The sequence below is a fragment of the Astyanax mexicanus genome, chromosome 23 (assembly GCF_023375975.1).
Source record: "Astyanax mexicanus isolate ESR-SI-001 chromosome 23, AstMex3_surface, whole genome shotgun sequence".
NCBI lineage: Eukaryota > Metazoa > Chordata > Actinopteri > Characiformes > Acestrorhamphidae > Astyanax > Astyanax mexicanus.
In genome coordinates, this window is record NC_064430.1 from 14775525 (window position 1) to 14803034 (window position 27510).

Consider the following 27510-nt stretch of genomic DNA (forward strand, 5'->3'; position numbering starts at 1 on the left):
CAGTGTGTGTGTGTGTGTTTATGCGAGTGGCACATGCGGAATAGCGCGCAGGCAGTGGCTTTCTGTTTTTCGGTAAATGGCTTATTCATTATCTTCGCTTTCCTGCAAACACAGCGCATTCTGTTTTGTCAGCCTGTGTCATACACTCCCCCACTAACACACACTCCTTCATCCGATGGACAAGTTAACTTACTGTAATGAGGCCTGCTGAAGAGACAAGTGTGAAAAGAGCTTCTCAGTGTTTACTTCTGTATTGTTTTTTTTTTTTCAATATTTTATCGAGTGAAAAAAAAAATGATAAAAAAAATGACATTGTGATGCAGTATGTGGTTTAACATTGTTTTGCTGATCGGTTCTATGAGACCCTTTTCCCCTGTTTTTGTATCCTGATGTACATTCAGGATATACTTATATTAGAAAAGTATCTCAATATTTTGTCATTAAAACAACACAAGACCCTTTTTATTTAGTACCAGTACTTTAATCCAATCTGCACCAGGTGCCTTGTTTTCTTTTCTGTTTTTTTTTTATTTATTTTTTTTATAATTTTTATCCATTTTCTCCCCAATTTACACAGCCAATTACCCAACCCACTCATTAGGACTCCCCCAAACACTAATGATGCCCCAACACGCCAGGAGGGTGAAGACTACTAGCACATGCCTCCTCCAACATATATGAAGTCAGCCTAGTTGCCGAGTAGCATCACAATTCTATCGGAGGAAAGCGCAGCGACTCGGTTCCGATATATCAGCTCACAGACGCCTCGTGCTGATCGACATCACCCTTTGGAGTGATGAGGGGACAGAGTGCCATCTACCCCCCAAAGAGAGCAAGGCCAATTGTGCTCTCTCAGGGCTCTGGAAAAAAACTGTTTATTTGGGTAAGGTGCTTCCGTTTACTTACAGTAAGCTTAGATTTACTAGATATTTCCAGCATTACACTCAGGAATCCTGAGTGTTCTGGCAACCCAAGCCGCTATCAGCTAGTGGTTCGTCCCATGTAGCTTGTTGTTTTAACATGGTAAAAGTGCAGGCTACAGTCCAATACACTCACCTCTGAGCGGCAAAAGAGCTAGCACTGTGGTTAGCGGCTAATGCTAGTACTGCTCCGGTCTTGGTGCTGGAGAAACTTCACTGAAACTCCTGTATAAACCTCTACTTTAGCAGAGTGGCTTTACTGCTCCTGACTGGTAGAGGAGAAACAGTTTCTGCCAAGCATGAACATTTCCATGGGCTTTAAATGTCACAACAATACAAATACACTTGTAACACCCAACCATAGATAATATTGGACACCACAGCAACCACTTGGAATCATCCTAGCAACCAATAAGCAGCATTAAGGCAAATGCCTGTATTGCAATAAACTTGTTGCAGTGTAGCACCCATCTAGCGTCCATTACCAAACCTAGCAACCACCCAGGATACCATAGCAACCAGCTCAACCAGCATGTGCACACTTGAGTGTTGCAAGTAGCATCTAAGTTGCATTGATAAGAACGGGTGTCCACAGATACTTGGACGTGGTGTATCTGAACATACAGTAACCAATGTAATTTATTATTTTCAGGTGACATCTAATTAAAGACCATTTTTGGACTTTGAAGATGTATTACGTGTATCATAACTTAGAGGATGGTTCCATTTTTTGGAGTGTGTGTGTGCTTTCACTTTGAGAGTTCCCCTTCTACTGTTTGATCTCACTGGTAATGACGACTTGCACACACCCACATACATACTGTACCAAAACACTCATTTGGGTGGTGGTTGTAGGGTGTTTGTGGTGGATGTCCTCTACGGGGAAGTTAGGGTACATATATATATATATATATATGTGTGTGTGTGTGTGTGTGTGTGTGTGCTTGTGGCAATGTAACCTTGCTCTGGGCTGGTTGTGTATGTATGTGAGTGGCAGTCAGTGCACAGTGGTGTGTTCAGAGTGTGTGTTTCTGTACAAAAATGCATTTTCACACTCGCTCTTCTCCTCACCGCACTGAGGAGACCGATCAGGAGATGATAAGCTGCTGAGAGGAGAGGTTTGCAGTGTTGATGTTGTTGGAACAGCAGGACCTCTCCCTGTGTTTTCCTGTTTCAGAGGGCTGAGTGGGGTGTGTGTGTGTGTGTGTGTGTGTGTGTGTGTGTGTAAGCATGTGTGACCATGATTTTTTGTTTGTACTCTTTCGGTCATTCCTGACGCAAAGAGGAAATGAAGCTTAACTGGTCAACTCTATGCCTTTCCCTGTGTGTGTGTGTGTGTGTGTGTGTGTGTGTGTGTGTGTGTGTGTGTGTGTGTGTGTGTGTGTGTGTGTGTGTGTGTGTTTGTGTGTATGTGTATGTGTGTGTGTGTGTGTGTGTGTGTGTGTGTGTGTGTTTTCTCCCATGTGAAGAAAGAATCTTCTCAAATTTTCCTTTATTAATTTTCATTTTATTTTACTTCTATGTTCTATGGATCTCATGCTTGCTCACTCTGTGTTGCTTCCCCTATTTCTGGCTCATTCTGTCTTTCCCCCTTTTTCTCTCTTTTTTCTCAATTTTTTTTCTCATTTTCTCTCACTCTTTTTCTCTATTATGGTTTCTCTCTGTCTTTTATTCTCTTACTCTTTCTCTTAGTCTTATTCTGTCTCACTCTTTATTGCTCTCCCTGTTTCTGCCTTTCTCCCTTGTTCTCTCGCATGCTCTCTCATTCTGTTTCTCACTCATTCTGTCTCACTCTTTTGCTCACTTTGTCTCTTATTCTTTTACTCTTTCTTAGTCTCACTCTGTCATACTCTCTATTGCTCTCTCATTTTTTCTCACTCATTCTACTTTTTTCCCTTGTTCTCTCTCATTGTATCTCTTGGTCTTGCTCATGGTTTCTCACTCACTAATTTGGTCTCATGCTCTCATTTTGTCTCACTCTCTTACTATCTCCCATGATTTTTCATTCTGTCTCGTGCTCTTATCTTGTCTCATTCTCTTGCTCTCTAATTCTGTCTCATGTTCTCATTTTCTCGTATTCTCTTGCTCTCTCCCATACTTTTTCATTCTGTCTCATTCTCTCATTTTGTCTCACTCTCTTGCTCTTTCCCATGCTCTCTAAATCTGTCTCATCCTCTCATTTTGTTTCTCTCTCTTGCTCCCTCCCATACTCTATTATTCTCCAGTCCTCTCATTTTGTCTCACTCTTTTACTCTTTCACATGTTCTCTTATTCTGTCTCATGCTCTAATTCTGTCTCACTCTCTCACTCTATTATTTTGTCTCATGCTCTAATTCTGTCTCAGTCTCTTGCTCTCCTATGCTTTTTTCTCATGCTCTTATTTTCTCACTCTTTCATTTTTGTCTCACTGCCATGCTCTCTTGTTCTGTTTTTACTAATTCTATCTCTTGCTTTCACTGTATCTTGATTTCTTCATCTTTTTATGCTCCCTCGCTCAATTTCTTTCTCAACTTCAAACTGTCTCATCTCTTCTATCTCTCTTTGTCTTACTGTAATCTGTATCACTCTCTCCCACATATTGCCTCTTTTTCTTTCTCTCTCTCTCGGTTTTGGTTTCTCCCTCTCTGTGATAGAACCTTAGAGAAGAGTTATTAGGTTTGTTAGGGTGTACCAAACATTAAGGCTATTGCTTTTACACATCTGTGTATTAATATGTGTGATTTTTATATCTCCACCTACATTAATTGCCTCTTTATATATGAGATTTGTATATATTGTTATATCTTTCTCTCCCTCGTCCTCATTCTCTCTCTCTCTTGCTCTCTCGCCCTCCCCTTGACACTCCCACTTGTGAGACACAAGTCTCAGTGTGTCTGTGTGTGCAGACTGCCTGCCTGCTCTGTGTCACTCGTCCGTGCCCCTCTCCCCCTCTCTCTCTCCCTCTCTCTCTCTCTCTCTCTCTCACTCTCTCTTCCTCATTGTTGCCGGTGTCTTTCCCTCGTTCTCTCTCGCTCTCTCTCATCCTCTGGTGCGTATGGACTAGAAGTTATTCTGGGAAGCGAGGGATAAGGTTGTTTCCGATGAGCTCTGTCGTCCGGGAGTCAGGTTGTATTTGCCTTTTTTTTGCCTACTGTTAAACACTGTGGCATGACATTGTGTTCTAATGTGTGTTATTGTGTGTATGTTATGATTTGTGTGTGTGAGATGTCTGGCTGTAGCTGAATGTAGTGCTGTATCTAAAGTCAGAGAGGAGTTGGCTGGTGTTGAGTTGTGAGGCAGGCTGAGCTGAGCTGCTGTAGAGTTTGTTTACTGGTTTAGACGTCATGATGAAACTGACGACCACTTACAGAAGTTATAAAGAGCTTCTGACTGTGTGTGTGTGTGTGTGTGTATGTGTTTGTTTAAATCACACTTCACTCTCATATTTAAGGGGGACTGACTATACACTGTTGTTATGTCATGACTGTAGATGGTTGTGATTGATTGTAAGGCAACTGTTGCACTCACTAAACTAATATAGTAGTTTATCACTACACACACACACACACGCACGCACACACACATCTCCCACTCACTCGACCTCGAAAAGGACAAGTGTTAAGAAAGGCTAATTATTAACCCTCATTGTTGGAGCACCACACACATATATATATACCCACACACACACACACACACACACACATAGAAAAGCACTTGAGGCAGAGCTCTACATAGTACGCTCTTGTAGGAACAGGCAGTGGAAAGACTTCATAATGAAGCGCAGGGAGGGAAGGCATGCCTCAGTTGTGGTGAACTGAAGTGCAGCAACAGTTTAAACAGCTCCAGCTTAAACCAAGCCAGTGTGAACCTGCAGCACCTGATTTAACACAGAGTCAAACTCAAATACACAAACAAATCCAAGCCGGACAAAACAGAGCATAAACTGCTGTAAGCCCCTACTACTATTACATTATAAGTGTACTGGGAGTCAGTGTTACATTTTTTTGTATTGCTGTGTACCATATACAGCTTTGGAAAAAAATAAGAGACCACTTAATTATATATATATATAAAAAAATATGAGTTTCTTTGATTTTACCAAATTGAAAACCTCTGGAATATAATCAAGAGGAAGATGGATGATCACAAGCCATCAAACCATTCAAGCTGAACTGCTGTGACATAAAGTTATCCAAAAGCAGTGTGTAAGACTGGTGGAGGAGAACATGACAAGATGCATGAAAACTGTCATTAAACTTAAAAACTAGGGTAATTCCACCAAATATTGATTTCTAAACTCTTAAAACTTCTATACTTATGTATAAATATGACATTGTTTTCTTTGCATTATTTGAGGTCTGAAAGCTCTGCATCTTTTTTGTTATTCCAGCCGTTTCTCAATTTCTGCAAGTAAATGCTCTAAATGACAATATTTTTATTTGGAATTTGGGAGAAATGTTGTCCGTAGTTTATAAAATAAAACAACAATTCAAGTCAAACAACCAGGAAATATTAGACCCTGTTTACACCTGGTGTAGGCTTGATAACTGTTTTATATGGTTGATTTTTACCGCAGAATTAATTGCAATATTATGTTAAAAATATTATTGTCATTTTAAGACCATTGTATGCCAGTGATATCTTGACGACATAATATCATAGTAATGCATCATTAGTAATATTTAATATTTTAGACAATTCATACTGCCTGTCAAAAGTTTGCAGTATATTTTTAACTGCTGTTATTTTGGCCATACTGGGAAATACAAATTTCCATATATTGTACAATAAGTCATATATACTTTCACTTCATCCTCTTTTTTTATCCTAAGTAAATGTGAACCTAACCGAGAGACACATACAAATCAGAATTACAGATACAAATCCAAAATATTTGCTTAGCCAAAGAACCCATTAACCTGACTGAGCCAATCATTTCTTACATCTTATTTATACTTTTTTTAGGAATAGTGGTCCAATTTAAATATCTGAATATTCTTAAAGTGAATTCATGATTGAAATAGCACCACTGAAGTTGATGATTTTAAGAGCACTGCTGAAGGAAATCCATAATTAAAAACTGCCTGTCAGTTTGCAGTTTATTTTTAACTGCTGTTAGCCAGCGTGACTCAAATTCTGCTAAATTTCATTCTCATGAAATTAAACATATTGGGAAACGTCAAGGGGTGCAAAAATTGCTGAGATAATTTCCATATATTGTACAATAAGTTTATAATGTAATTATTTTAATTACATTATAAGTATTAGAATCATATTTGAAAAACACCAAGCCAGTGTAAACGTAACTTATACATGTTTAAAACATACAAATCTGAAATATATGCTAAGTCAAAGAACCCATTAAACTGACTGAGCCAATAGTTTCATTGATTGAATTATTATTATTTTTTTTTGTGAATTACAATTTATTGAATTCACAATAATTACAACAATCACACACCAATACAGTACACATTCACTACTCACAAACATGTACATATACAAAATCAATTAATTTAAAATAATGAAATTAAATTCATGATAAAATAGCGTCACCTAAGTAAATTCATGATTAAAGGAACACTGCTGAAGTAAATAAATTATTAAAAGAGCACTGGTGAGGTAAATTCATGATTAAAAGGGCAATGTTGAGGTAAATTTGTGATTAAAGGAGCACCACTGAAGTAAATTCATGATTAAAGGAGCACTGCTGAAGTAAATAAATTATTTAAAAAGCACTGTTGATTAAAAATCATTAAATATGATTTAAAAAGCAATGTTGAATGTTGTTAAATTTGTGATTAAAGGAGTACCACTAAAGTAAATTCTTTATAAAATAAAAAAATAGCACAGCTGAGGTACAGCAAATAAATGTTTGGTATTCTGTCTTTGGAAAAGTTTTTAATTTTGTTGACTTTCTGTTTTTGCCAATTAGTAATGTGACAGTATATCAGCCGTAAAATATTATCAGTCTAACTGGAGACACACTTGACAACTACGTGTAAATTAATGCAATAATCCAGATTATAGTCACATTAAGTGAGCAGATGTGAATGCAGTATTAGGCTTATTGTTTAATAAAACTGATTTACACAGAATCAGCTTACTATAGCTGACTTTTGACTTGCGCTGTGGATGTCACCTTCAGGGCCTACTGGAACGTCAGCATGATGAAGTGCTGATGGAACCGCAGTGTGAGCGTTGAGCGGTCCAGTCAGAGCTGCTTTAGCTGGTTAGCAGGGGAAGGAATGTTCTCTCGGTTTGACGTCATGCTGTAAGGCATGGCCATGTGGGCAGGTGGAGAAGACACTGCACACACCACTTCTCTCTCTCTCTCTCTGTTGGTGTGAAGTCACTGTGTAACTTGTAGGGGTGTCACGATTCTCTAAATCCTTGATTCGATTTTATTTCCGATTTAAGGGTCACGATTCGATTCGATTCTCGATTTTCTTTTTTTTTTTACAGCAGAGAGGCCTATGCCAGTTTTAGATTAGTCTATGGTCAGTCATTAGTTTGATTTATCAAATTTACAATATCTTATTTCAAAAGGTGAGCTTGATATAAGTGATGCAAAGTCATACAAGTGATCTGTAATACACCACATTAGGCACTAATGGTCAAATTAAAAAAAAATAATTAAGATATATATGTAATGCCATCTAGTGGCTTTTTTTGGTAGCAGCAGTGCGCACTATTAAAACAGCAATGTGCAACATAAAATAAATAATACAAAAATACAGGAACAGTCATGTACAAAATAATAGAACAATTAGAGCCTAGACAAACTGAACTCCTAACCTACTATAACAGTTAACATGAAAAATAAGACTTTAAGACTTTTTCAGTCCCTGAGAATGACAAGTTTTTTTCTTTAACAAAGATACATTATTAACTTTATCTGAGAGAAAGATCCTCCTTAAGGTACCAAAACTATTAACATATTTGAGGCTAGACAAAACAACTGTTATTTTTATATTTTCAAGTTTTTCTTTAAGAAGATGAGAATGTCCACATTCTCTGGAGAAAGGGCTTGACTTCGAGGCTCGAGACCATGACATAATTTTGATCGATTTCGATGAAATATTGAAATCGTGACACCCATAGTAACTTGTGGATACAGATTCCCCTGACTCTGAACTTGATGCAAGTTTTAGAACTTGGTCGGAGATGTTCATTTTGGATTTGTGTATCTTGTGGTTGTGTGTGTGTGTGTGCGTGTGTGTGTGTATTGAGTTGGAATTGCAAGGCTGAAGTGTCATGCTTATTTAATATCCAGCAGCTCTGACATCACCCTGGTGTAAATATTTACCCTGACAGAAATGAATGACTGCTCGCTCTCTCTCTCCTCTTTCTTTCTTTCTCTCCACACATAGACTTCCATTCATTCTGCTGCACTTTGTACAGACTTTCAGAAATCCTTCTGTAACTATTAATAATATCACTAATTAAGAGAGGATAGTGATTTAAAAAGGTCAAGAGATTGAATGTTGGATTACCAGTGTCGCAATGTGGGTGGCGAGACCTGTAAAGCTAAGCTAAGTTAAGTAAACAAAACTATAATTAAACAAAAATAATAAATAAATAACATTTCAGACAAGTCAGACAAATCAAATGAGCGCTGGTTGTAAATCTACACAGATTTCTCTCCTGAAAACTGTTTATTTGGATGAGTAAACTGCTTCAGTTTATTTACAATAAGCTTAGATTTACACATTTCCTCTAAAGCTGGAGCATTAGCTTTAGCGCTAAACCAGTAGCAAGGTTAGCAGCTAATGCTAATGCTGCTGGAGAACTAAACTGAAACTCCTGTATAAAGCTGTACTTCAGCACAGTGGCTTTACTGCTCCTTATAACCTGACTGGTAGAATTCATACATAAGGTGCACCAAATTATAAGGTGCAATGGCAATTTTTGGGGAAATTAAAGGATTTTAAGAGCACCTTATAGTGTTAAAAATACAGTAAATACATCCATTAACATTTGGACATCTAGTGTATTCAACATCAGTTACGTATGCAGTAAAACAGAATCAAACCCTCTGGCAACTCACAAGATTATTAGGGTTTAAATGTATTCATGAAATTAAAAAATAATAATATAATATAATAAATAATAATAATAAAAAAACATGCCTGTAAATGTGTGTCCATCAAGCAAGTTCTTAATGCAAGAGAGACCAGAGAGAGAATTTAAAATAAGGATAATCATCCTCATCATCATACAAATGACCAGCTAATCACTGCTGGTTCACAGAGTAGGCTCATTAAGTTAATTGAGTAATTAGGTTTAATCAGGTAATCATTGCAGCTCAATTGGGAGACGGCTCATTTTTAACTTTCACATAATATGAAAATGCCAGCTGTCTTTTACAGTGTCTCAATATGTCATTTGTAGTGGACCAACCAAGTGCTTTAGATTGACTCTGTATAAAAAAACAGGGCGATAGTTCAATATTAATATACATTAATAATATATAATTTAAATGATGCTTTAGTTCCTTGTTGATATTGTAGCCTGGATATAAGATGAGATATGGTTACAGACAAGATGCATACAGGTTCACTATGGCATCATTCACCTATATTGCAGCCTGCCCTGAAGATCCTGCTCTACACTCTTTTTGCAATATATCTGGTGAGCGGGAAGACCGAGGAAATGTTGCAATCTAGAGGAGACATTCCTGGGAAACCCTTGCTGTGTGTGGAGGAGCATTATCCTCCCTATCAAGAGGAACAGCATGCGGTCACCAAATGATGTCCTGCACAAATGGTTGAGCTATCGGTGTCCCTCGTATCACTACTAGTGACAACTGTGTCTAACCAGGGTAGCGCCGAGTTGTCCTGAGTTCTAAAGCGCTGTCACGATGATCAGGAGATGGTTCGAATCCCCATTATGTAGCTTGCCATCAGCTGAGAGCGCACAGTTGGCCTTGATCTCTCTGGGTGGGTAGATGGTGCTCTTTTCCCTCATCACTCTTAGGGTGATGTTGATCAGCACAAGGCGTCTGTGAGATGATGTATCAGAACCTGATGTATCAGTGAGCTGTGCCGTTACTCGTTAATGCTGCGTCAGCATCATTTCGAAAAAAGGTTGTTGCTGACTTCACATGTATCTGAGGAGGCATGTGCTAGTCTTCACCCTCCTGGTGTTGTGGCATCACCAGTGTTTTTCTCATCTCATCTCATTGTCAACCGCTTAATCCGTGAAGGGTCGCGGGGGGGGCTGGAGCCTATCCCAGCAGGCATCGGGCGGAAGGCAGGATACACCCTGGAGAGGCCGCCAATCCATCGCAGGGCAGACGGACACAGACAGACAAACAGACACATTCACTCACACACTCACACCTAAGGGGCAATTTCAATCAAGTCCAATTCGCCTGAACGTGCCGTCTTTGGACTGTGGGAGGAAACCGGAGGAACCCGGAGGAAACCCACGCAGACACAGGGAGAACGTGCAAACTCCACACAGAAAGACCCGGGTTGCCCCAGCCGGGAATCGAACCCAGGCCGTCTTGCTGTGAGGCGGAAGTGCTACCCACTGCACCACTGTGCCGCCCCCAGTGTTTTTTAATACCAGAATTATGTTATGTTGACTGAAATTAATTTTCTTAATTACATTCTTATCCTCCTCCTCTTTCTTTCTCTCAGTCTGTCTTCTGTCTGACACAGTTTCAACATCACAGATTCTTTTTTTTGCCACACACACACACACACACACACACACACACACACTCACACACATGCGAGCATTCTGCCCTTCACATTTTAGCACAGAGGCATGTGGAGAATCACAGTGTGGGCCAAACTTTGTGCCATGTGCCTAATTAAAACACACACACATTCAAACACACACACACACACACTCACACACATTCTGTGGACTGTGCTGAAGAGCAGTTGATCAGTAAAGCTGTTTGTATGATGGCATAATGGTCAGAGAAAACTTCTAAGAATGTGAGAAGAAGACAGGAAGAACATATTGCTGCATAACTTCATGTGTGTGTGTGTGTGTCTGCATGTAGACACTTCTTCCTTTGCTTTCCCTTTCCCAAGGACTTTAGGAATGACCCTCTAGGGACGACTGTATATTGCGTGCACACACACACACACACACACACAAGGCCACTGTTCTGAGGTCAGTGACAGAAGTTTAAATCGTAGCTGCTGTTTGTGTGTGTGTGTGTGTGTGTACATATGTGTCCTGTGTTCACATTATCAGGCTAAAATGACTAAAATCTAATTTATTTTGTCGTAATGTGGCTCAGATCTGATTTTTTTCATAGCCTGATTCTTTTTCAGGACCAGGAACAGCACAGCGTCTCATAAAAATTGAGACAGTTGATTATGTCAAAAGTCAGTATGTTTGCAAAACGGATCACATTAATTAAATATGAAATAAAGAACTGTACGTTTGATGTCAGAAAGTGACCAGCATTGCTACTACAGTGTTAACACTTTGACTCCAGGCCTCGTCACATATCGCTACAGGCCAAGTCCCTTATCACTGCTATACTCTTCCAACAGTGCTGCTAAAGTGTTAGCACTTCAGCCAGCCAATCAGCAGATCCGTACATCATTGGGTCCTCCCACTGAATGACTGTTTAGCCTATTGTAAAAGAGATCATAGTCAAATTTAGGGCTGCCCCTGAAAGTCGACGAGTGAAATCAGCTGTAGGAGATCCGTCAGTCAAGCAGTACATTATTATTATTATTATTATTTATATAGAAACAGATACAAAAAACATCCATGAGGATGATATTTTAATTTTAATTTTAATTATTTTAATTAGTTTTCTTAAATTATTACTATATTATTATTTTTTTTTCAAATTAATACATTTCAGTGTTAGTTAGTTAGTTTTAGCTTTTTACATATTAATCTTAATTTCTTAATTAAACCGAGTTTTTTATTATTAGTAATTAATATTCTTATTCTAAATTCATTTTTATATATTTTTTATATTTTATTTACTGTTATATGGTTAAATGTAGTTATTATTTTCTTTGTCATGTCAATCCCTGCATTTGTAAATGCTTGGCTACACTGAAAATGAGGGTTGCCCTCATGTACTTCCGAGTTAAAATAAAGGTTAATTGATTGATTAATTGATTGAATAAAAAATGATGAGTAATGAACAATATAAAGAGGTCATCTGCAGAAACAGATATTAGTGCTATTCCTTAAACATACAGTGCCTTTATCTGTTTTTCAGATCTAGATCTGTTAATCTGTGTATTTCTTAATTCAGATTATTAATCATATGCTGCTTCTCTTTCATTCATTTTTAAATGCTCAGAAAAACGTAAATGAATAGTAGAATATTCTTTTTAAATGCCCAGATCTGATCAGACAGGAAAAAAATGTTTAACATCTCTCAGGAGAGATGCGCATAAACTCACTAATTTGTGCATGTGCATTCGTTGTGTTCACAGTACCCACAGATACAGGTCACTTACATTTATGAGTGTGAACCGACAATAATTGATTTATGAGGCTTGTAATGTGAGTGTAGCACTGAGTATGATACATGTTTATATGAAGAGTTTAAATACATCAATTACTATTTTACGGCTTTTTTGTTTCACACATCACTTTCCACTTTCTCTCAATCTTTCTTATTTTTTCTGGATCTCTCTTTCTCTCTCTTCTCGTTTATTTGCTTATAGTGGATCTGACAGATTATTGCTTCTTGCTGCACGTCCGTGTCACACACTTGAGAGGAGACTGATGACTTTGTTCTGCTTTTGGGCATGCTCCGATAATCTCAGGGGTTAACCAGCTGTCATCATGGCAACAGCAGACACTGTGTGTGTGTGTGTGTGTGTGTGTGTGTGTGTGTGTGTGTGTGTGTGTGTGTGTGTGTGTGATCCTTACATTCTAAATAGCTGACTTTTCTTTACACTCTATGACACAACTCAAGTGTTTCAAGATAAGCTGTGTGTGTGTGTGTGTGTTTGTAGATGGTCAGGATTTAGTAAAGCATGCTGACATATAGATTTTCTTTAAGGTAAAGGAATTAAGAAATACTTCTGAATTTCATTTAATACATACAGTACAACAAACTTACAATCACTGCTTTTTATGTTGACTTAAGCAAAATAATACACATGCATTTGTGTGCCATATTCTTTGCACTATACGCTTAAAAACCTTCAATTTTTCCATCTGGTGTCTCTTATGTATGAATTCTATCAGTTAGGTAGAATTAAATGCTTAGTTTCTTTGCCGTTCCGAGGCAAGTATATTGGACTGTAGCCTGCTGCTAATCCCGGCAAGCACTGCTGGAGCAGTATTAGCATTAGCCGCTAACCACACTAAGTGCTAGCTATCTAATTGTTCAGAGGTGTGTATATCAGACTGTAGCCTGCGCATTTACCGTGTTAAAACAAGCTACGTGGGACGATCCGCTCGCTAATATCACCCTGGCTTACCGGAACACTCAGGGTTCCTCATTCTAGTGCTGTTGGGCGGCATTTACTAGCGCTAACAGTTAGCCGCTAATGCTAATGCTGCTACACCCAGCCTTAGTGGAAATCTGGAAATCTAAGCTTACTGTAAATAAATGGAAGTGCTTTAATCTTCCAAATAAACAGTTTTCAGGGGAGAAAGAAAATATATATTTTTAGAATTACAGTTTTGTTTACTTAGCTTATCTTATCTTAGCTTAGCTTAGCTTAGCTTAGCTTAACTTAGTTACCCACCACCACCACCCAGTGGCGAGAGCTGCTAAATTAGAATCGAAACATGTTGACATCCCTGTTCCTTACTAGTGTTGCTTAAAGTGCCTTATAATCCGGTGCGCCCTTATGTATGAAAATAGATCTTTATTGATAGTGTTTCTTATAATCCAGTGTACGTTATAGTGTGAAAAATACTGTAGTCTGTGTTTTTTAGGATTCTACAGTTAGCTGTGACTTTAGTTGTGTTAGAGAAAGCCCAGTTCACGTGTTGGGTTGGTTATCTGTGAGTGAGTATCTGTGTTCTGTACGGGGTCGTGTAGCCGGCTGCTGGATTACTGGGTGTGGTGGTGATGGACAGATTCTGGGATTCTGGGAGTTGGAATGTGTTGGAACAGCTTGTAACAGAGACAGAGGCAGCTACAGGGCTTAGACTTGTTAGAACAGGCAACCATCTGAACAGACTGTACATTTGAAAAAGCCATTGTCCAAGAATTTTAGCCCCATGGAAACAAGCAGTGTTAATGCACCTTGTGTAAACAAGCATGTGCTATGTAAAAAAAATGAGTAAATGCATGTGAAGTCAGCAACCACCTCTTTTTGAACTGCTGCTGATGCAGCATTGCCGAGTAGCATCACAGCGCACTCGGAGGAAAGCGCAGCGACTCGGTTCAGATACATCAGCTCACAGACGCCTTGTGCTGATCGACATCACCCTAGGAGTGATGATTGGAAAGAGAGTGCCATCTACCCACCCAGAGAGACTTTTTACTTTTTTAAAGTAACAAAATGATTATTTTCTTGTTTCACACAAATTCTCTACATAAATGTGCCAAAGTCGAGTTATAAAACCTTTTTCTTTTTTTTTAAGTTCTTTAATTATTATTACAAGAAGACAATAATGAGAAATATTACATTTAAAGCCTGATACTTTTAGTGCCCTGACATGATCATCCCTGCAACATCTAATATTCTAAACATAGAATAATAATCTGGTACAATTGTTGTATATAATAGGTCTCTACATTCTGACAGTATTTCATTAAGGTAACACTTTATAATAAGGGTACATTAATTAAACTACTATCTCAATTCCTTATTATTTACAACATTCTTAATTATTAATAATGAATAAGAATGAATAAGTAGTTAGTTAGATATTACTTAACTATTTAACAATGTTTATTGCTGTTGTAAATACTGTTATATGTGACCCTTATTGTAAATTGTTACCTTTCATAAATGTACAAAATGAACAAATCTATTAACTACTAAAATGCTTCTGCATTAAAAGTACTCTTCCACAAGCTCTTTGCAATTACACATTCTCACCAGAGAGGTCTCTAAATCCCCAAAGCACCTAAACTTACAGACTTACTATCTTTTTAAAGACGTAATATATTTTCAGTTGCCAACATATTTTTACGTCGTCATTGATCTGTTTATTAATATTTGTATCCATATACGATTTTTTATATGTAGGACAAAAAAAAAATACTGTGTGAAACTTTACTTCATTGACAGCATTTTTGCTTATAAAGCTTTCTAGTTTTCTCTCTCAGACTGTGGAGGAACTCAGGACTGAGATGCTGCAGATGACAGTTTTGACTTTGAGAGAAAAACTATTGATCTGTTTTCATGATAGGAGTCTGAAATGCGATCAGTGATCAAGGCTCGCTTTTCTGCTTACCACACTGCCAGCACACAGCTTCAGGAACTGTGACAAACAAAAAGAAACACAGAACTTGAAGACATTGCAGAGTATGCAGAACAGAAATATCACAACATATAGTAGTTTTGTTTTCTGACAACAGAAAATGTACAAAAACAAAAGATAAGCTTTTACGTCATCTGGGTAAGTGCAACAGTACACAAAATCATGGTTTGGTTTGTACTGCAAAAAGCATAATTCTACATTTTTTAGCCCTGTTGTGAAAAGCATGTGTTGATCGAACCAGTGATGAATGGAGAAGAATGGGTGAGCCTAATATAGTGAATAGAAGTACAAGGTAGATGTTTAGAATATATTGCATAGTATACCACAGTTAGTTCCGATCCTGGAATTTGGAAAAAAGTTGTCTGTAGTTTATAGAATAAAACAACAATGTTCATTTTACTCAAACATATACCTATAAATAGCCAAATCAGAGAAACTGATTCAGAAACTGAAGTGGTCTCGTATTTTTTTCCTGAGCTGTATGCATGTTAAAATACATATAATATAATGCATTTATCTTATATCAGTGTTAGTTAGATAGATGACCTTTTAAATGATCTGGATTGCACCACTGGATTTTGTCAGCCACTAATGTTGTAACAGACAGACAGTCTTTTATAGAGCAAATTGAGTAAACAGTGCAGGCTGGAGGTCTTCTGAAAGTTGTTTGCATCATTTAAGGCACAATCCATACTATCAAATCTTTCTTTAGAAGAACAGATTTGTCATTAACCTGGGGTTGTGTGTGTTTTTGCAAGACTGAAATAGGGCTGTACCGTATTGTGTTGTACTCAATAATTTTGCCAATACATCAGCTCACAGACGCCTTGTGCTGATCGACATCACCCTTTGGAGTGATGAGGGGCGAGAGCTCCTTTTAGCTACTCAGAGAGAGCAAAACCAATTGTGCTCTCTCAGGGCTCTGGCGGCTGAAGGCAAGCTGCATGACCGGGATTCGAACCAGCGATCTCCCGATCATAGTGGCAGTGCTTAGCCTGCTGGACTGCTCTGTGCCCTGATTTGATCATTTTCACGATGAAAAATATACTAAATTCCTCAACAAAGAACAATAGTAAATGTTTTAGTGCTATAAACATATTTAACAGTCATTTTATATAGTGTATAACAGGGGAAATGAAAAAAGAAAGGGGTCAGACTCTCTTTAAGTTTTGGACCTGTGGTTCTCTCTCTCTAAGTGATCCCATTGGCTGCAGGTAGCCACTACTCTCAACTCTCGGTCGCCGACTGGGACAGATATTAAACATGCTATAGATATTTGCTGAGAGTCTGTGACTCATTGGCCACAACTCTAAGCAAGCGAGGTAACCATGACTTTTGTATTTCTAAGTAAGTTAAAGGGGATTATCTTTGTGCCTGGTGTGGCTTGGCCTTTGCCCAAATAAACCATAATTTAATTATAATCAAGAAGACTCATCACATATTACTTCACAGATTTATTGACTACAGTGTCGTAATCAGTTTTCAAATTGGCTATCAAATTACCACACAGTCTGTTGCCAGCATGGTTGCTTCTCTGTTCTGTTTATTCAGATCTTTGCCAGAGGATAATAAAAAAGGAAGTATCTTCAGCAGCGACACGCCAACTTCTGGTATAAAATGTCAGCGCGTTTTAAGCGATTAACAGATACAGAGGTGTTATGTTGCACCAGTTTACATTAGGCTATAAGTATGCATATAAGTTCCTCATACTCTTTCTGAGAATATCATGTAAATTTACATGACTTCTCACTTCTGCATCACCCACACTGGCTCCTCTAATCAGACCAACATGCGCATGCACACACATGCACACACACAAATGCACATCCAAATATCACAACACACACACACACACACACACACACACACACTCAATCCAATCATCAGGCCTACAATACCGCACTGTTCCAGTCCTCTCCAATGCAAATCAGCATCACACGCCCTGTCTACAACAACAAACACACAAACAAGCGAGCGTTCTGTTACACTGCTAATCATTGCTGTGTCTGAATGCGAGGGATTTTTTTTTTCTTTCAGAAGTAGAAGGAAATGTGTGTCAGCCACCCGCTGAGAGGCCAGTGTGAATGTTTTTGGTTGATGAATAAAAAAAAAAAAAAAAGAAGTCTTAGCTTGACTCACAACAAATAGCTGAAGGCACATTTCACCTGATTTCTCTGAAATTGCATTTCCATAACCTTCTGCCTTGCCTGCGAGTGGTACCCCGCTACACTGGGAGCATGATCAAATGCTCATTTTTTATCTGTAGTTTGAGAGATTGCCTATTTCCTGTTTTTGCTTTACTAACTTACCAAAATGGTTTAATGGTTTAATGGTTTACATGTACAGTATGTAATATGAATCTACAGAGGAGAAAATAACATTGATTGAGAATATAATCAAGAGGAAGATGGATGGTCACAAGCCATCAAACCACACTGAACTGCTCAAATCTTTGCACCAGGAGTGGCATAAAGTTATCCAAAAGCAGTGTGTAAGACTGGTGGAGGAGAACATGCCAAGATGCATGAAAACTGTGATTAAAAACCAGGGTTATTCCACCAAATATTGATTACTGAACTCTTAAAACTTTATGAATATGAACTTGTTTTCTTTGCAATTCTTTTTGTTATGTCAGCCATTTCTCATTTTCTGCAAATAAATGCTCTAAATTACAATATTTTTAATTGGAAGTTGGAAGAAATGTTCTCCGTAGTTTATAGAATAAAACAACAATGTTAATTTTACTGAAACATATACCTATAAATCAGAGAAACTATTCAATTGTGCTCTCTCAGGGCTCCGGCAGCTGATGGCAAGCTACATGACTGAGATTAGAGAAAATGACATTCAAATAACATTAAATGAGAATGCATGTCCAAATTTTTGACTGGTAAATAGAAATAGCTAAACCAAAAAGGATTATAGGGGGAAAACATTTGAATAAATACATATAAAAAAATAGTAACATTTTGTTGCAAAAACAATCTAATTTGATTAAAAAACCTGAAGCTCCCTGGAGTCTGGTGCATGATCGATAATAAACTGCAGTTGACAGAGTATTGGAATCTAGAACCAAGTTAATAATAACCAAATAATGCAAAGAAAACAAGTTTATATTCCTAAAGTTTTAGGAGTTCAGAAATCAATATTTGGTGCAGTAACCCTGGTTTTTAATTACAGTTTTCATGCATCTTGTCATCATGTTCTCCTCCACCAGTCTTACACACTGCTTTTGGATAAATTTACGCCACTCCTGGTGCAAAATTTCAAGCAGTTCAGCTCGGTTTGATGGCTTGTGATCATCCATCTTCCTCTTGGTTATATTCCAGAAGTTTTCAATTTGGTAAAATCAAAGAAACGTGGAAAAGTGATAAGCTTTCTAAAGTCCAGTTCAGATTCTCCTGTGGTGTACCAGCCTGATTGAGCCTACTGTGCCTGACTGTGTGTGTGGTAATGTATGTGTTTAAATGCAGCTCATGCTCTTTAGCTTAGTGACTCATTTTCCCTGTTGCTTTCCGCACCTTCTTTTCTGATGCGGCCGTTTTAGAAGCGGTGATTACTGCTCCATTAGGTATTAATGTCAGTCTGCTTTTGTAACACAGGGATCCTTGAAGCTTAATGAAAAAGCTCAAAGAGCACAAAGCTGTTCTTAAACTCCTCCGCGAGGAGCCCGGGGTTCAGAGAGCTCTCAGCCTCTGTTTTGATACGAGCTCAGTAACTGTCAGATAACAGAAATAAACACAAGGTTCTCCAGTCTTTAAACTTTGTGTTAGTGTAATCTCTCCCTCTATTTCTCTCTCTCTCTCTCTCTCTCTGTATGAGCTGATCCCTGACCTGTTTCCCAAAATGAACTGGGTGGGAAAGTAAGGGTTGCACTGGGACATGTGTGTGTATCTCTGGGGATTGTGACTCTGTACATTCGCAGTTGCATTGCTGTCGTTATGCTTCATAAGATGATATTAACCCTTTGAACCCTAGGCTGTTTTGGTGTGTTTTTTCTTCTTTTTTGTCAGTTCCTCTTTCAGGACTTATAACACAGTAATTATATCAGAGAAAAAATCTGATCAAAAATATCAAAAATATAATCATTTAAAATGTAAAAGGAAGCAGAATTTGTTTTGTTTTGGTCAAAATTTTACCAAGCGCCTGTTTTTTTTTTTTTTTACTTATTTTTGAATGTATAAACTTTAAATATATTCAAACCTAAGATATATATTCAGAAATGGTTAGACTAGAGTGTATACTGTATAAGTTTAAAGCATAAGAATATTGATGATTACATGGTTTATTACTTTGACAAAATACATGGAGAGCATCAGGCGGACTTATTTTTCTTGATAATCACACCTCTAGGATACATGTAGATTATTAAAAACCTGACACTCAGAGCAGCCTATGACTTTCAGTATTTTGATCAGGACACACAAAGAAAGCTATATACAAAAAATGTAAACTTTTTAAATAGAAATGTTTAGTGCCTACTTAGTACTACTTAGTAAATTAATATTTAGTAAAAATGTGCAAATAAAATAAAAACTATATAAAGTAGTGCGCACACCATACCTAGCTTTAGTTTGAGTAAAGCAGGTTGTTTCACACTTTTTCTGTGGACACTTTTGAGTCTTTATTTACTGATATTATTTGGTTTGAAACATCATATAAATATGTTTGAAGCACGAAAGGTAAATAATATTGGTTGGGGAAGAAGATCTCACTTTTTTTGTGTTTTTTCCTCAATGGGTTTCTTGTAGATTTGGCTTTACTGCACTGGCATGTCATTGCTATTTTTGAAAAGAATAAGTTTCGCCCTTTCTAACCATATATGGATTATGTTTATGTGTGAAGGGATTCCTGAGTAATTAAGCTAAAAACGTAAACGTAAAAACGTCCGTAGGGTTCTAAGGGTTAAACAGGTTATACTGTAAGGGTTCAGTAGTGGAGGGAGATACTGAGATACTGAGAGGCTGAGATACTGAATCAGTGTGTCGGTGGGCTGTGTGTATAGTCTGAGGGTCTGGGCGAGCGTCAGTAGGACTGTGTGAATGGTAATGTCTGTAGTGTGTGTTGTGGAAGATGATACTGCAGTGGTGATGGAGGAGGCTGTCTGTGTTTCTGATGTTTGGGCTTTAGGAGAAAATCCAAAACACAGCTGAGATTAGGATCTGATCTCCCTCCCTCTATTCCTTCTCTCCCCACGCCTGCTTCTCGTCCTCAGTCACTCCCTCCCTCCCTCCCTCTCTCTCTCTTTCCCTCTCTCTCTATTTCTGTTGCTATCTGTCTCTTTCTCTCTCTCTGTTTATCTGTTTTTCTCTTACTCTCCCTCTCCACTTTTCTCTCTTGCATTCTCTATCTCTTTCTTTGACTGCCTTTCTCTGTCTCTTTCTCTCTCTCTCGCTTTCTTTCTCTCTTTCACTTGCTTCTCTCTCTATCTTTCTCTATTTGTCTGTCTCTCTTAACCTCTCCTCTTTTCTCTCTTCATTTCTCTCCTTCTTTGCCTGCCTCTGTTTCTTTTTTCTCTTTATCTGTATGTCTCTTTCTCTGTTTTTCTTTCTTTTTTTTCTTTAAATAACTTCTCTCTCGCCCCTTTTTACTTCTGTCTTTCTGTTTCTAACGCTAACTAATTTTTTTGTCTGTATATCTCGCTCCATCCCTCGTTTACTTGGATTTCTCTCTCTCTTTTTGTGATAAAAAGTAGTGAGTAAAAATATCAGTAATAAAAATATTTAAATATACATTATTTACATACTTATATCTGTACACACAAAACTGAAAAGAAAAATAACACCCCCCTCTCTCTTTCTCTGTCTCTCTCTCTTTTTCTCTCTCTCTCATACTCGTTTTCTCTCTCTCTCTATCTGTGTATGTCTCGCTTTTCTCTGTGTCTCTCAGTTCAGTTCGGACTCTCTCTTTCTGTGTCTTTCTCTTTCTCTCTCTCTCTGTCTTTCTCTTTCTATCCTGTTCTCAGAGGGAAACGGTGTTTCACGCTTTTATGCACTGTTTTAGGCTACGTCCCCTTTTTAAGGTTTTACACTCTGTTTTTATGGCTCTTAATGTGGTTTTTACACCTCAGATTTTTATCCTGGGTTTTAAATATGTGCGGAGAGAGAGATTCAGGTGTCAGCTGATCAATTTTATCCTTGGTCAGGCTAAGTTGGCGATCTACATTAGTCGCAGGAACAAAGTGGCTCAAGCAGCTGACACCGACGCAGTAACAATCCTCTCTAGACTTGTCAGATCCAGGGTTTTAATTTATTTTAATTATTACAAATGTATGTCGGATCTTATAACTTTTACGGCAGTGTGGTGTTGTGGTGAGGCTGTGTGCTCAGTTTTAGATGATGAGCTCTGCTTTGCACCTCAGTTTTAAACTGCGAGGAATGATTTACGGTTATTTATTTATTTATATATATATATATTTATTTATTTACCCATATGCTGTTGTGATCCTCTGTTTTTAAAATGATTATTTTAACGGCCGAGATGGCCTAAAACTGACTTTTAAGATTTTATAACACAATTTGGTTATAATAAAGTGTCGTTAAAAGTCAAAAAAGTCTTTCTATTACTCTCTTTCTCTCTTTCTTTCTTTCTCTCTTTCTCTGTCTGTGTGTGAGTGTCTCAATTTCTCTGTCTCACCCTCTCTCTCTTTCTCTCTCTCTTTCTCTTTGTGTGTCTCTCTCTGTCTGTGTGTGTCTCTTTCTCTCTGTCTCTCTCTCTTTTTCTCTCTCTCTCTGTCTGTGTGTCTCTCTCTCTCTCTCTCTCTCTCTCTCTGTCTCTCTCTCTCGTTCTCTGTGTTCTGTGTTTTGTTGGGAAGGGAGAGGGGGAAATGACAGGAGATGACTGGGACATGAAATATGGGCTTCCCTTATTTTAGTAACCTTGGTCCAACACACACACAGACACACAAACTCTCTCACTCACACACACATTTGCTTTTACCCCACATACTATGTTGCTGTCTCAGTGCGGCTCTGGCTGAAATGTTGACATTATTAAGGCAGAGGTTTGCAGAACATCCTCACTGTCTACCAGCTCTTTCAACTTTGAAATGACTAAAAGATGACCTATCTGTGTTTAAGATTTTCTATGATTATGTCCTCAGTTTCTCTCTCTCACTCTCTCTCTCTCTCTCTCTCTATCTCTCTATTTCTCTCTTTCTCTGTCAGCTGCTAGTTAGCTGCTAAAGGTGAAACTGCTGTCCTTTCGCTTGAATATCGTCTTGATAGCATGTCTAATTACAAGCATCAAATACTCCTTTACAAATTAATGAACTTATTCTGATGTGAAGTGTGTGTGTTAGAGTAAGGTTCAGATCGACTGAATGAGATATTTGTGGGTGTTGAGGGGAAGCGTGACATCTTCAGTGTGAAGAGTGTGTCGCCTCATTATGATGTCTGAGGAGGGGTTAGTGTCTGATCATGATAAAGCAGCTGATGAAGCAGCTGATAATATAAACATTAACAACGTATTAATTATTTTTAATTGTGGTTCATTATCTGCTTTTAATGGAAAATATATTTAACCTAAAAGTGACCAAATCTCACATCTTTAAATTTATAAAAGATGAAAACCTGTCACTGAATCAGTCTATTCCATTCACACCTATTACCCACCATAGGCAAGACAAAAGAGCTGTCAAAAAAATGTCAGGGAGATGACTGTAGACCTGATTAAGGCTGATACAGTGGGCTACAAGACCATCTGCAAGAAGCTTGGCGAGAAAAAGAGAAAGGATGATATTTGAGGAAAGGCTAAATGAGAGGAGATTGTTAATGATCTCAAGGGAGCTGGGAGCACAGTCAACAAAACATTGTTATTATTTTTTCAAGATTTTACACCTTTTCTCATAGTTGTGTTGGAGTATTCTTTTGTTTTCATGGTGTTTGTATTTGCAGTCCAAATACTAATTCACCAGTGTCTGCACCTTCTAGACAGATTTCTATATTTCACAACCACTTAAGGCACATTAATTTAGAGCATATCTATTTCATATATACAATGGGGAAAATAATTATTTTATCCATTGCTGATTTTGTCAGTTTACACTCTTACAAAGACATGAAAAGTCCATCGTTTTCTGGTAGATTTATATTAATAGAGAGAGACAGTGTATCAACAAAAACAAAAATAGAAAAATATATTCAGTGTTGGTTATAAATTAGTTTGGATTTGATTAAGTAAAATAAGTATTTGATCCCATGATTTCATCCAGCAAGAATCCTGACCCTCATAGATTGCGTATTTGTATGAAGCACACAGATAATAACTTTTCTCTTTACGGGTGTTTTCACACCTAAAAAATCCAGACCGTGGTCTGAATCAAGATTCATGTGTTAGCTACATTGTATATATTTGGTCCGCTTATTTTTGTTTTCACACTGCAGTTTAGAGAGCGCACCAAAGACCTTTGTGTGATACTCCTACATCCTTTCATCATCACTTACGTATCGATGAGTTTTGCTTAACTTGACGCTGATTGTTTTTTAGAAGGACATGCGTCTGACATTGGCGTGTTGACAATTCAGGGGGTGGTTCATTCGGTGGAAAGCCAGATTCATTTCGTATCCATAGTTGTGCTGCTATTGTGTTTTTATACCAGCAGCAGCAACTTCAGGCACAGTACCCTAGGTTAGTTCAACTTCACCAAACGAACGTGCTCGCCCTGAAGCAACTGTATCGCGGCCGACAGATAAGGAGGAAAAAACGGTTATTTTTCTTCTTCTGCTGCCGTTGTTAAGGAACGCCTGCTCAGCTTCCTGTTATAGGTCTGAAAGTTCGAACCATCCAGAAAAGCGCTTTCACACTGCAGGTGAACCGGACCATGGTTAGGAAGATCCGGACCGAGACCACCTCTCTTGGTCGGACCAAAATCTGGCCCTTTGGTCCGGACCGTGGTTCGCGGCCCCTTTCACACCTGCTACTTTGGTTCGGACCAAACTAAAAAGTCTGAAAGTCCGGACCAAATGAGGCAGGTGTGAAAGCACCCTAAGAAAGTACTACCTTGCTATGTGTTGTTGTATTTTTTTCTTGATGCTGACCTCTATCTTTTCAACCAGACATTTGGAGTTCTTTAAAGTGGTCAGTGAATACAAAGGTCAGCATCAAGAGACAATACAACAATTTGGCGTAGTCGGCAGGATCAGTTAAATCCCTGAATTCAATTTTACAATTTGGCGTAGTCTGCAAGATAAGGATCTCTTAATACAACAGTGTATAAAAGATGAAAAACTGTAACAGAATCAGTTTCTTCCATTCAAAGCTTTTGACCACCATGGGAAAAAAAAACAAAGAGCTGTCAGAAAACATCAGAGACAAGGCTGTAGATCTGCACAAGGCAGGAATGCGCTGCAATAACACTGTTTACGAGAAAATGGAAGATGAAAATATGCAATATTTTACCTCTTGGGGTAAGAATGATACTGAGGAAGAAGGGACAAGCTTGTTAATGATCTCAAGGAAGCTGGGAGCACAGTCACCAAGATTTTTGGGGGGGGGATTTCTCTTGATATTTTGTCTCTCTGTGTTTAACCCTTTGAACCCTAGCCTGTTTGGTGTGTTTCTTTCTCAGTTTTTGTCAGTTCCTCTTTGAGGTCTTATAACACAGTAATTATATCAGACAGCCATGTGCCATGATCTCTTTTACTCCAGAAGACGTACAGCTGCTCAAAAATATAATCAGTTAAAATGTAAAAGGAAGCAGAATTGTTATATTTTTCTGGAACTGATTATGTTTTGGTCAAAATTTTACCAAGCGCCAGTTCTTTTTTTTCTTTTTTCTTTTTTACTTATTTTTGAATGTATAGACTTTAAATATATTCACACCTAAGATATCTTTTCAAAAATGGTTAGACTAGAGTGTATATGAGTTGAAAGCATAAGAATATTGATTATAGTTCATTACATGGCTTATTAATTTTTTTGATAATCACACCTCTAGGATACATGTAGATACTAAAAACCTGAGAGCAGCCTATGCCTTTCAGTATTTTAATCAGGACATACATAAAACTATATACAAAAAGAAAACTATATACAAAAATGTAAACTATTTAGTCTAAATAAATCAAAATGTTTTTTGCAAAATAACTACTTAGTAAAAATGTGCAAGTAAAATGAAAATTATATAAAGTAGTGCGCACACCATACCTAGCTTTAGTTTGAGTAAAGCAGGTAGTTTCACACTTTTTCTGTGGACAGGGTTAATAAGGGTTAATAAGGGTTAATAAACTTACCACTCTACTATTTTATAAGCGCATTAAAATAGCTTGTAATCCAGTGATAATAATACTGCAATTATTCATTTCAAACAACCTTTATTTATTTTTATATTGTTGTCTTTTTAATCGTCTATTGAATTATCTGATGATGCAACATACCAGTGCTAAACATAATGCATCTAGCCACACGCAAACTCGTACACACACACACACACACACTCACACACACACACACACAGGCTGGACTCTGAGTTCTGTTGATCACTCTGAAAATATCTCAGATTCTGAAACCACAGGATGATCTGATCTGATCATCTTATCTTATATATGCTGTGTGTGTGTGTTGTTTGTGTGTGTGTGTGTGTGTGTGTGTTTTTTTGAGCCTGTGGGTTTAATGACCTTTTAATAGTGAGAGTAAACTGCTGATCACGGATGCAGTGTGAAGCTGTAGCTGTGGTCTAAACGAAAGATTTATCTGCCGTCTCTTTCTCACTCGCTTACATGCTTACCCCCCCCCCCCCCCCTCCTCCACCCCAATCATCAACCTTCCACCACAACCCCAATGTAAATGGGGTTTGGTTTGTGCATTTTGTTGTTGTCGCTGATCAAACACATCTGATTTAACTCCTTCATACTCAAACTGAGTGAGTGTGGAAGTGTCTTAGTGTATTTACTGTGACTCTTATTTCAGTACAAAGAGTATACTGTAAACTTATAAAAAAAAAACTAATATTTTGAATTTTGTGCACTTTTGTTAACTTCATTTTTTAATGTATTGTATATCCTTTCCTGCATGTCAGTTAGGTTGCCATTCATTCTCGCAGATTGTAAAATATATTTTGAGGATACTTTCAGGATACCACATGATTTGGAAAGTTTTTCATGTGTTATTTTGTCAATTGTTTTCTACAAACATGGCTAAAATTGTACAATAAAAATTCTCCATGCACTCTCTGTAGCAGATGCAGTTTAGGAACTTTTATTAATGGAGGGTTGGGCAAAAAAAAAATGTGTCAGTACTCAGTGGGGGGAAAGTGAAGTGATGGTAATAAACATATAATATACAGTGCGTGTAACAGGTGAAATAAATATTCAGGTGATTAGCTTCCGGGTAGTGCCGTGTGCAGTATCATGTAATCGTGAACGGGAGTCATGTCAGTGTGTGGTGCATTCTGGGTATTGTAGTCCGGAGAACTAGAGAAATCTGTGTAGATTAACACTCAGCACTCGTTTGACTTTAAAAGAAAGTCTTTTTTACTATAGTTTTGTTTTATACTTAGCATAGCTTTACTTAACATAGCTACCCTCCCCCACAACCACCAAGTGGTGAGACCTGCTGAATTAGAATTTCCTTATAGTGTCTCTGAAAATGTGCCTCAAAATCCAGTGCGCCTTATGTATCAAAATAAAAGTCTAGAAAATACATGTTTAATGATAGTGTGCCTTATACCACTATGCCGTATTTTATAATATTAAAATACGGCATAGTGTTTATCTAGTTAATTTGTTTAGACTTCATTGGTAATGTACTTTAATTCATGTATTATGGTTTTATTTGAATTATATTTGTTAAAGTAGAGAAAACACTAAAAAAAACAAATAGGACTAAAACCAACAGTAGTGGTGTAATGCTGTTTAACCACACGGCTGTTCTGTGGTTGCAGGGCCTTTGCTCAGCATGCCCCGTTTTTGACGTGACACTGTCGCACTGCCGCTGCTGTTGCCCCTAGATATCTACTGTTGCTATAAATAGCTTGCAGGCAGCATGAGCTTTGGGGCTAGGCAGCTCTTTCCTCACCAAAACTAGCCAGAAATCAGCTGCGCTTTGTCCAGGTAAGCTTACCTGCTCGCAGACAGGTGGATTACAGCTGCATTGTGGTCCTGTGGAGATGCCGGGTCAGGTTTCGGTCCTGCTCAGCCCTGCCTTGAGGTTTACGTTTCACCTGATTATGGTTCAGTCAGACTCTGAAACTCAGGGTCAGGGATTTAGATGACTGCGT

General features: G+C 37.9%; 1 protein-coding gene across 11 annotated transcripts in view; it reads left to right on the plus strand.

The window, feature by feature from the left end:
• Positions 1-27510, plus strand: part of dgkza (diacylglycerol kinase, zeta a) — a 244352-nt gene that overhangs the window by 93029 nt on the left and 123813 nt on the right. For 3 of the 11 annotated variants that reach the window (XM_049471199.1, XM_049471200.1, XM_049471202.1), the window contains exon 1: positions 3805-4025. The exons of 5 other annotated variants lie outside the window; for them this stretch is intronic. The gene's annotated coding sequence lies outside the window, so the exon portion shown is untranslated. Of the gene's footprint in view, positions 1-3803; positions 4026-27510 lie in introns of those variants that run through there. 3 more of the 11 variants (XM_049471203.1, XM_049471204.1, XM_049471201.1) reach the window with 2 other exon arrangements.